At 40.1% G+C, this 11,616-nt stretch overlaps 1 long non-coding RNA gene across 1 annotated transcript in view; it reads right to left on the bottom strand.

Annotated features, from left to right (window-relative positions):
• Nucleotides 1-379: 379 nt before the first annotated feature.
• The window catches only part of LOC102117156 (uncharacterized), an 83,791-nt gene continuing 72,554 nt past the window's right edge, over nt 380-11,616 (bottom strand). Inside the window, exon 3 of the long non-coding RNA XR_006698218.2 lies at nt 380-932. This is a non-coding gene — a long non-coding RNA (uncharacterized lncRNA). The remainder of the gene's footprint in view (nt 933-11,616) is intronic.

The raw sequence follows: 11,616 nt of genomic DNA, 5'->3' as shown, positions 1-11,616 counted from the left end.
CTATTTTAAGAAACTGCCACAGCCTGCTGAGCCTTCAACAACTACCACCCTGATCAGTCAGCAGCCATGAACATTGGGCTAAAACACTCTACCAGCAAAAGCATTACAACTTGCTGAAGGCTCATACGATCATTAGCATTTTTTAGCAATAAAGTATATTTAAATTAAGGTATGTACATTGTTTTCTTAGGCATAATACTATTGCACACTTAATAGACTACACTATAGTGTAAACACAAATTTAATTTGCATTAGGAAACCAAACAATTCGCATGACTTGCTTTATTACCATATTTGCTTTATTGTGATGGTCAGGAACCTAACTCTCAATGTCTCCCAGGAAAACCTGTAATCACAAAGTACCTAGCAGTGTCCAGCACACAGAAGTGTTCAAAAACTAGACAATACTATTAGAGCACCTGAAAAATATTAGTTACATTTAAATGACCGTAGTGTTAAACACTATGACAATACAATTTTCTCAGTTACTCCTCATTGACAAATTAAAAAGTTGGACATCTTCCATCAAGGCACTCAAGTTGTGTCACTAGTATTATATGGGGGAAAGCTTACATCAGCTTCAAGGAAATTAGTATACATGACTTAATTGCAAACCCTAACAAAATAATACAGGCCTTTATTCAAGTGACCTTTTAACTATATTACTCTCATTTTTAATTCAATTCCCTCCTCTGTAAAAAGGAGGGAACTACTACCTCACAAGCATTTTACGAGGATCAAATGAGATAATGTCTGTTGGCAACACACAAATGTAAGATTTACTGTTGTGATTGCTGATTCACTTCAGAGTGCACACTCACTGTATGCTTTGAAAAGGTACTCTTTGCACAATCCATGAAGTGATGTGTTCGGAAGCCTCCGAAAGATGGATTAAGCCAGACTTCTGGGCTCCCCTTCTGACTTCCTGGCATCTGTAAAATGGGGACAATTTATGTGAATGTTCCATTTATAAAGTTCTGGAATGGTTTCATACAAAAGACACTGTATGGTGGCATAAGGACATCTTTACTTTCATCTTAGGGACAACTTGGAATTGCAGACATTACTAAATCTGAATGGGTTGTGTAGTGCAAAAAACCATGTTGACAATGCAATCCCCAACATTTCTTCCATGTGTTACTCAGGTGTACATGAATAAAAGTGTGCTATGTATTTAATTCAATATAAATATTAAACCCATTATGAGTAATTCAGAAATCAAATAATCATGGATTCTTTGGGATTGGAATTTTATAATACATTTATGTAGTTTTTTGTATTTTTTATTTTGTTTTTGAAGGAACTTTGAAGCATTTCCTGCTTTTGCCTTCAAGGTAGAGTTGCCAGATTTCACAAATGAAAATACAGCTGTGGCTCATGCCTGTAATCCCAACACTTTGGGAAGCCAAGGCGGGTGGATCACGAGGTTGGGGGTTCAAGACTAGCCTGACCAATATGGTGAAACCCCGTCTCTATTAAAAATACAAAAAATTAGCTAGGCATGGTGGTGGGCATCTGTAATCCCTGCTACTCAGGAGGCTGAGGCAGGAGAATTGCTTGAACCTGGGAGGCAGAGGTTGCAGGGAGCCAAGATCATGCCACTGCACTCCAGCCTGGGTGAAAGAGCGAGAGTCCATCTCAAAAAAAAAAAAAAAAGAGAGAAAATACAGCCAATAAAATTTGAGTTTCGAACAAACAACAAATAATTATTTGCCTTTTATAGCGAGTTGATCACTGATTTTTGTTTTAATCCAAAGGAAATAGTTGTCTATAGTTGTATTTGGGAAATTAAAAACGACTCATATTTTAAGGCAACAACAAACTTACACTTTCTACATAGATTTTTTCTTAGTATAGCCTGCAACTGGAAGAAACTGAATGTTTTAAATATGGGAGTCACATAATCAGAACTTTAGGACAAGCGTTCTGGCACATAGTGTGTACAACAGATGAGGATAAGCAAATCCATTTAAGATTTTCTTGTTCAGGGAAAGACAGAAGTCTGAAACTCAAGCGACAGAAACAGAAATAGAAAAGAAAGGAAACAGTGTATGAGAGACGTTGTGGGTGATGAGTCTACATGGCCAACCATTATTAAATGAGGAAGAAAAGAGAAAATTAAATGTCAAATGTAACTCTAGAGTTCTAAGAAGAATATGTCCCACTTGAGAAAAATAGGGAAAATCAGAAGAAAAGGCTGAATTTGATGAAAAGAATTCTAATATATCTTTAGATCTTGCAAAGTTTAAAATGTCTTACTGATTGAGCATATCTAAAGCAAAAGGCATCTAAGTCTAGATGTGAATTTAGAATGCATGAAAGTGACCTTCCAATAAAAGTAGAAAACATATGTACTTGAGCACATGTGCATGTATACATACACACAGCTTTAAACATAAAAATTTATGTACTCCTCCTGGCATGACACGTTCTGATTGTAATTTCATCAATTCAATTAATCTTCTTTCCAAGAAAAGCAATCATAGTATTGCTTCATTTGCTTAATCCAACCAATAATTATTAAAAGTATTGTCTTGGGTCCTGCAATGTCCCACATGCTGAAAATACAGAGGTAGACACAGACAGGCTTCTGCCTTCTAAAAGGCACACCAAAGACAAGAGTGATACCTAAATACACCATACCCTTTCATGGGGAGGTAAGCATCAGGAAGAAAAATAAAGCAGGATATATACTAGAGAATTACTGGTTTTCTGGGAATCTATCTCAGAGGGAGGTCAAGGAAGGCTTTCTGATAAGATAATATTTGAACAAGAACCTAGATAAAACAAAAGAGAGAGAGAGAGATGGGAGAAAGAGGACCAGGAAGAATAAATAGCAGCAGCAAAGTCCCTGAGGCCAATGGGGTAGAGAGTATTACTTATTCACAACTCTCCCCTCTGCTCCTGTTCATGACTCACTCCGGGCAGAGTTACGTCCCACCAACTTTAGGCTTGGGTGTGTGTTTTGCTTTGAGTCCAATGGTATGGGAGTGAATATAATCACATATGTCTAGAAGACTTGAATATTCTTGTATGGTTTAGCCTTGCCTCCAATGCTCCTGCCACCTGCCATAAGAAGAGTATGCCCTGAGAGTTTGCTGCTCCCAGAAACACATGGACCCATCTGACTCTGACATATATCAGAGATACCCCAATCAACACACAAAGCCATGAGCAAGAAAAACGTTTTTGTTTTAAGCTACTGAGAATTGGCGTAGTGAGGTGGTGTTACACAGAATTATTATAGCAGAAACATGACAAGTACAACAGAAATGAGCTCGAATATCTTTGGAATGAGAAAAGGCCAGCATGGCTACAGCAGAGAACATAGCACGAAGAATTCATGGGAAAAAAGTTGGTAAAAAAAATAACAATGGACTTTGGATGCCACTAGAAGGGGTTCAAGTTTGAAATGTTCTCTAAGTGTGATAGAGGAGACTGTAAGGCTTATGCTTTAAAAAGAACTTCTGGATGTTGTGTGAAGAATAGATTCAGAAGGAACAAGAAAGAGAAGAGCTACCATTAAGAGGTGTTGCAAATTGTCTAGGCAAGAGATGATGATGATTAGAACCAGAATGTAGCAGTGGAGAAGAGAAGAAGTGATTCTATTTGACACATATTTGAAGATTGAGATGGCAGGACTGGCTAGGTTTTGGAGGTGAAATTGCGGGTCAGGAGGCATCAAGTGGTCCAGAGGTCCCTAAAGTTTGGGCCTGAGTAACTTCCTGGTATTTTTCCAAAACTGCTACATGCTCTAAGGGAGACAAAAGAAACAAAAGACATGGTTCTCATGTACTGAAACCTTATAAAATAACCTATGAATTTTAAATTAAAATAGCCTTTGGTTTGGACCAACTAAAATTCAAATCCTATATTAAATGCTGAAGATGTCAAAGAACGTGTTATATAAGAAATTGCATTGTTTACGTGTATATGTAGATTTGTACACCTATATTCACACACACACAATTGTAACTGCAATTTATATCTACCTTAAGGATTACATATACTGAGTTCTGTGTGATTTGCTGGCAACTCTAATTTCAATTACAATATTAATATTAGACACTAATGAGAAGGGACAAGTGAGAAATGAGAAAGACATTACCTGGAATTCTTACATAGGAGAAAAAAAAGTACATCTTTTAGGTTTTAAGTATGGATGTCTTGGAGAGACATCAGCTCAAAAGTAGCAGAGCTGGGCTAATGGAGCCAGCCAATCTGATTCTAGAGCAGTGCTATACAGGCCAGAGGTTGGGGGAGTGTGTACAGAGCTTTATGAAGTCAATGTATCTTTGGCTTCTCCTTTAGTCACACTTAGACTGGTTATCATTGGAACTGCTGCAGGTTATCTGCTTCTGGCTTGTCTTTCCTTTCCATCCTGGTTTTAAGCTCCTGGAGAAATTCCATATTCTGATTAATCATTCTGACTGCTTAGCAAAATGTTAGACATGATTCATTCATTCATGCACACATCCATGAAACAAATATTTACTGGGCTCCAATGATGGAGCAGGGCCTGTGCTAGAAGGAGAAGATACAAAGGATAACCTAAGATCTTCACTTGTGAAAGGACAGGTTGTAGTGGAAAAGCCAGAGATATAAGTTCACCATTACAGTGTGCTGGGATGACAGATGTATAGAAGTGAAGTGCTGTGACTCACAGCAGGTGCTCAGAAAAGTAAGACATGCTTTTGTTCCCTTTGACCAGGTATTAGAAGAGTGTATGGACATCCGAGGACTGACATCTTAAACTTACTATGCGCTGGGTAGCTTAAAACAACAGAAGTGCTGTGACTCACAGCAGGTGCTCAGAAAAGTAAGACATGCTTTTGTTCTCTTTGACCAGATACTAGAAACATTCTTCTAGTATGGATGTATGGACATCCGAGGACTCAGATCATAAAATTACCATGCACTAGATACCTTAAAACAACAGAAATGTATCCTGTTCACAGTTCAGGAGCCTAAAGTACAAAACCAAGGTCTTAACAAGGCCACTTGCCCTCCGAATGCTCTAAAGGAGAATCCTTCCTTGCCTCTTCCAGCTTCTGGTGGCTCCTGGTGTTTTTTGGCTTATGGAACCATGACACCAATCTCTGCCTCTGTCTTCACAAGGCCTTGTTTTCTGTGTGTGTCTCTCTGTCTTCTTCTTTTAAGGACATCAGTTGCTGGATGACTAGGGCCACCCTAAGTCCAGGATGATTTCTTCTTGAAATCCTAAACTAATTGTATCTGCAAATACCCTATTTCTAAATAAGATCACATTCTAGGTTCTGAAGTTCTTATTCTGAGAAAAAAGAAAGCTCTTCTTAGTCAGGAACAACTTTGGTAGCAAGTGAGAAAAATTCAACACAAGCTAACCAAGGCCAAGGGGAAATTTGGAACTCACATAAGCAAAAAGGGCTGTTTCATAAAGCAGGGGCTCAATACTGCCAAATCGTTTCTCCTAATTTGTTGCTTATTCATCCTGGCTTATCTCAATGTCAGCTTCGTTCTCTCTCCCCATAGACAGCCTCTCCATAAGGCTGGAGACAGGGCCACTAATATGATTTGGCTGTGTCCCCACCCAAATATCACTTTGAATTGTAATAATCCCCAAGTGTCAAGGGTAGGGCTAGGTGGAGATAATTGAGTCATGGGAATGGTTTCCCCCATACTTTTCTTGTGTTAGTGAATAAGTCTCACAAGAGCTGATGGTTTTATAAATAGGGGCTCCCCTGTACAATTTCTCTTGCCTGCTGCCATGTAAGATGTGACTTTGCACCTCATTCACCTTCCACCATGATTGTGAGGCCTCCCCAACCATGTAGAACTGTGAGTCAATTTAACCTCTTTCCCTTATAAATTACCCCGTCTTCAGTGTGCCTTTATTAGCAGTGTGAGAACAGACTAATACAGCCACTGACCGCATCAGCACTCATGCCCTTCATCTACATGCTCAGAAAAGAAAGGGGCAGGTTGCCCAGCTCCAGCACAAAAAAATCTCAGGGAAGAACTGACTGTGTAGGCTTTTTCCCCTAATAAATGGCCATGCCATATAAATCTTTAAAAAGAAAAAGAAAGTTCTCCTCAGATGGTCAAAAAGGAATAGAAAGGGCTGCACCTATTGCCAATCTAAAGAGTCAAACAGAAATGTTTATACTTAAAATTTTTGAAAACGATTTGTAAGTTTTTAACTGTCATTCTTCTAATAAAATAACAATTTAAGAATTTTTAAAGCATTGGGAAGAAAATAAAAGGAACAATTCATTTAACTGATGGGACAATATGACAGGCATCCATCCATCTTGGAGAGAAGGGTAGAAAAGAACCTCTCTTTGGTAACAAAAGGTCACCATGAGATTTTTATTTTGAACTCTCTATGTAGGATGTGAATAGTATGAGAGTAAACACATTTTTCTATGGAAAGTCAGATGTAAATAGATTAGGATTTGTAGCCTAAAGGAAGAAAAATTTGAGGTACTATGGAAGTATTTATATAACCATCTTTAATATAGTTATTTAAAACTATATTAAAGAGAAAAAAAATCCTTAGCTTACAGATCATACAAAAGCAGGTTCCACGCTGGGTTTGCTCTACAAGGCCATGGCTTGCCAACCCTTGGTGTAGGCCATCAGGCAGCAAACCTTCAAAGTCTCCCATTGAGGCATAATCTTGGTTTTCTTTAAATTCATATCCAAATAACATTAAAGATGATTAAGACTCTAACAGCCATCTTTTATTTTTTTTGGAAATAGAGTCTCTTTCTGTCACCCATGCCAGAGTGCAGTGGCATGATCTCTGCTCACTGCAACCTCTGCCTCCTGGGTTCAAGCGATTCTCCTGCCTCAACCTCCTGAGTAGCTAGGATTACAGGCACCTGCCACCACACCTGGCTAATTTTTGCATTTTTAGTGGAGATGGGGTTTCACCATGTTGGCCAAGCTTGTCTGGAACTCCTGACCTCAAGTGATCCACCTGCCTCAGCCTCCCCAAGTGCTGGGATTACAGGTGTGAGCCACCAGGCCCAGCCTCCACCAGCCATCTTAGTTTGATTTTTTCATTTCACCCATAAGGAAACTAAGACCCAGGGATGTGAAGCAACATGTCTGTGGTCCTTGGGCTCATCTAGAGAAGAACCCATACAAGAACTCAGGTTCTAACTCCTGGGTTCCAGGACTTTGTACTCTATACCAAGATGCCTCTTACAGGTTCATTCATCTCAAATAACCCAAACCAGTGTACTCAAGCTTGAATACTCAAGTGTCTCTGCCTCGGCTAGGCTTGATCACATAGTTGGGTCTCAACTCAAAGATTAATGCAAATGACATGGCAAACGAGTCAAACGACATGACAGTTGTGGGAAGGGAGATGTCTCTTTTGTGAAGTGCACTTTATCAAGTCTGCAAGGCATCTAGTGCTGCATGCAGCTCAGGCCACCAACCTCCCCACACTTTCACACACTGCAGTGACAATACCATTAACAATAACGAATAACATTTTTGAACACTTACTCTGTGCCAAGCACTTTTGTTACATTTTATAAGCATTGATTTATTGTTTTAAGATTCCAAAAGAAAAATTCATCTTAGATTTTCTTTTGCGTACTTTCAGGAGACATATACAGGCTGAACATATTAATAATGCACATGGCATGACTCAATTTATTTGTCATTATTGAGGCTGGTTTTTAAGGCTTGTAATTTATGGCTCTGACATTACACTATAAATTAAAACAGGGTGGATGTCGAATATAACTCACAGGAATGACGTTCCACCCATGAAGCACAAATGCTCAAAGATGGAAAGCAGCCAGCATGACATGTAAAACCTTATGTATGATAACTTCTTGTGTTCCTTGGCATGCAGCAGATTTACTTCACAATAGACACCTCTACCACCCTCTTCCGTAGGTGATTTGCTCTCATCTGTTTTGGATTTTCAAGGCATTTCATCAAATCCCACACGTGGCACCAGAGATACTTACACTGAGACCACCATGGAAACAGAAAATATTGCGAAATGAATTTTGAAAATTCGACCTTGTTTACTGGCAGAAAAGACAAGGATGAATAAAAAGTTTGTTTTGCACAATAAATACAGAAAAGTTCAGTTTAAAGTGTCTACATAAACACAATAATTCTAATAACAAGAAAATAAGCATTCACAGTTCTAACGTCAGATGCCTAACTGCCTCTTCAGCCTGCCCTTCAGTCAATCCAGACTACTTGGGGGGATCTGGCAAGATGGCCGAATAGGAACAGCTCCGGTCCACAGTTCCCAGTGAGACCAGTGCAGAAGGCAGGTGATTTCTGCATTTCCAACTGAGGTATCCTGTTCATCTCACTGGGACTGGTTAGGCAATGGGTGCGGCCCACAGAGAGCAAGCAGAAGCAGCGCATGGCATCACCTCACCTAGGAAGTGCAAGGAGCAAGGGGCCTCCCCTTCCCAGCCCAGGGAAGCCACAAGCAACTGTACTATCCAGCCCAGATACTATGCTTTTCCCACTATTTTTGCGATCCGCAGACCAGGAGATTCCCTCGTGTGTCTACACCATCTGGGCCCTGGGTTTCAAGCACAAAACTGGGAAGCTGTTTGGGCAGACATTGAGCTGGCTGCAGGAGGGTATTTTTAATTATTATTTGTACCCTAGTGATGCTTGAAACTCCAGCGAGGCAGAACCATTCATTCCCCTGGGAAGGGGGCTGAAGCAGGGGAGCCCAGAATGCTAAGAACCACTGGCTTGAAATTACCACTGACAGCAGGGAAGTCTGAAGTCAATCTGGAACAATAGAGCTTGGTGGGGGAAGGGACATCCGCCATTAGTGAGGCTTCAGTAGGCAGCTTTCCTCTGACAGTGCTAAGGACTGGACGGAACACAACACATCGCGGCCAAGTGGATGTGGCCAGACTGCCTCTCTAGATTCCTCTTCACTGGGCACGGAATCTCTGAAAGAAAGGCAGCAGCCCCAGTCTGGGGCTCATAGATAAAGCCCCTGGGACAGAGCACCTGGGGGAAAAGGCAGCTGTGGGCACAGCTTCAGTGAACTTAAACATTCCTGCCTGCTGGCTCTGAAGGGAGCAGTGGATCCTGACAAGGAGTATTCTCCCAGCACTGCGCTCAAGCTCTGCTAAGCGGCAGACTGCCTCTTCAAGTGGGTCCCTGACCCCTGTGCCCCTGACTAGAAGAGACCTCCCAACAGGTGTTGACAGATACCACATACAGAAGAGCTCTGGCTGGCATCAGGCCAGCACCCCTCTGGGATGAAGCTTCCAGAGGAAGGAGTAGGCAGCAATATTTGCTGTTCTGCAGCTTCCATCAGACAAAAAAGCAAATAGGGTCTGGAGTGGACCTCCAGCAAACTTCAGCAGACCTACAGAAAAGGGGCCTGATTATTAGAAGAAAAATTAACAAACAGAAAGGAATAACATCAATATCCACAAAAAGGAACCCATACAAAAACAATTTCCATCCAAAGGTTGTCAGCCTCAAACATCAAAGGTAGAGAAATCCATGAAAATGGGGGGGCGGGGGGGGCAGTAAAAAAATGGCTAAAAATTCCAAAAACCAGAATGCCTCTTCTCCTCCAAATGATTGCAACTCCTCTCCAGCAAGGGCACAAAACTGGACAGAGAATCAGTGTGATGAACTAACAGAAGTAGGCTTCAGAAGGTGGGTAATAACAAACTCCTCTGAGCTAAAGGAGCATGTTCTAACCCAATGCAAGGAAGCTAAGAACCATGACAAAAGGTTACAGGAACTGCTAACTAGAATAACCAGTTTACAGAATAATATAAATGACCTGATGGAGTTGAAAAACAAAGCACGAGAACTTTGTGAAGCATACAGAAGTATCAGTAGCCGAATCAATCAAGTGAAAGAAAGGATACCAGAGATTGAAGATCAACTTAATGAAATAAAGCATGAAGACAAGATTAGAGAAAAAAGGATGAAAAGGAATGAATAAAGCCTCCAAGAAGTACAGGACTATGTGAAAAGACCAAACCTATGATTGATTAGGGTCCTTAAAAGTGACAGAGAGAATGGAACCAAGTTGGAAAACACACTTCAGGATATTATACAGGAGAACTTCTCCAACCTAGCAAGACAGGCCAACATCCAAATTCAAATATTCCCTATTTAATAAATGGTGCTGGGAACACTGGCTAGTCATATGCAGAAAATTGGAACTGGACCCCTTCCTTACACTTTATACAGCAGCACATCAAAAAGCTTGTCCACGACGATCAAGTCATCCCTGGAATGCAAAGATGGTTGAACATATGAAAATCAATAAACATAACATATCACATAAACAGAACCAATGACAATACAGAGAGCACCACTGAGATACTCCTCAAGAAGAGCAACCCTAAGACACATAATCATCAGATTCTCCAAGGTTGAAACGAAGGAGAAAAATGTTAAGGGCAGCCAGAGAGAAAGGTCAGGTTATCTGTAAAGGGAAGCCCATCAGACTAATAGCAGATCTCTCTGCAGAAATCCTACAAGCCAAAAGAGACTGGGGGTCAATATTCAACATTCTTAAATAAAAGAATTTTCAACCTAGAATTTCATATCCAGCCAAACTAAGTTTCACAAGTGAAGGAGAAATAAAATCCGTCACAGACAAGCAAATGCTGAGGGATTTTGTCACCACCAGGTCTGCCTTACAAGAGTGCCTGAAGAAAGCACTAAATATGGAAAGGAAAAAACAGTAACAGCCACTGGAAAAGCACACTAAAATATAAAGACCAAGGATACTATAAGGAAACCACATCAACTAATGTGCAAAGTATACAGCTAGCATCATGATGGCAGTATCAGAATCACAAATAACAGCATTAACCTTAAATGTAAATGGGCTAAATGCCCTAATTAAAGACACAGACTGGCAAATTGTATAAAGAGTCACGACTAATCGGTGTGCTGTATTCATGAGTCCCATCCCACATACAAAGACACACATAGGCTCAAAGTAAAGGGATGGAGGAATATTTACCAAGCAAATGGAAAGCAAAAAAAAAAAAAAAAAAAGAAAAAAGCAGGAGTTGTAATCCTGGTTTTAGATAAATCAGACTTTAAACCAACAAAGATCAAAAAAGACAAAAAGGGTGTTATGTAATGGACAAGGGATCAATGCAACAAGAAGAGCTAACTATCCTAAATATATATGCATCAATACAAGATGACCCAGATTCATAAAATAAGTTCTTAGAGACCTATGAAGAGACTTAGACTCCCACACAAAAATAGTGGGAGACTTTAACATCCCACTGTCAGCATTAGACAGATCAATGAAACAGAAAGTTAATAAGGATATTCAGGACTTGAACTAAGCTCTGAACCAAGTGAACCTAGTAGATATCTACAGAACTCTCCACCCCAAATCAACAGAATATACATTCTGCTTAGCACCACATAGCACTTATTCTAAAATCAACCACATAATTGGAAGTAAAACACTCCTCAGCAAGTGCAAATGAACAGATATTATAACAGTCTCTCAGACTACAATACAATCAAATTAGAACTAAGGATTAAGAAACTCACTCAAAAGAACACAACTGCATGGAAACTGAACAATCTGCTCCTGAATGACTACTGGGTAAATAAGGAAATTAAGGCAGA

The sequence above is a fragment of the Macaca fascicularis genome, chromosome 5, assembly GCF_037993035.2.
Source record: "Macaca fascicularis isolate 582-1 chromosome 5, T2T-MFA8v1.1".
Classification (NCBI taxonomy): domain Eukaryota; kingdom Metazoa; phylum Chordata; class Mammalia; order Primates; family Cercopithecidae; genus Macaca; species Macaca fascicularis.
Note: the sequence above shows the minus strand (reverse complement) of the source record. Positions and strands in the feature narration are given on the sequence as shown.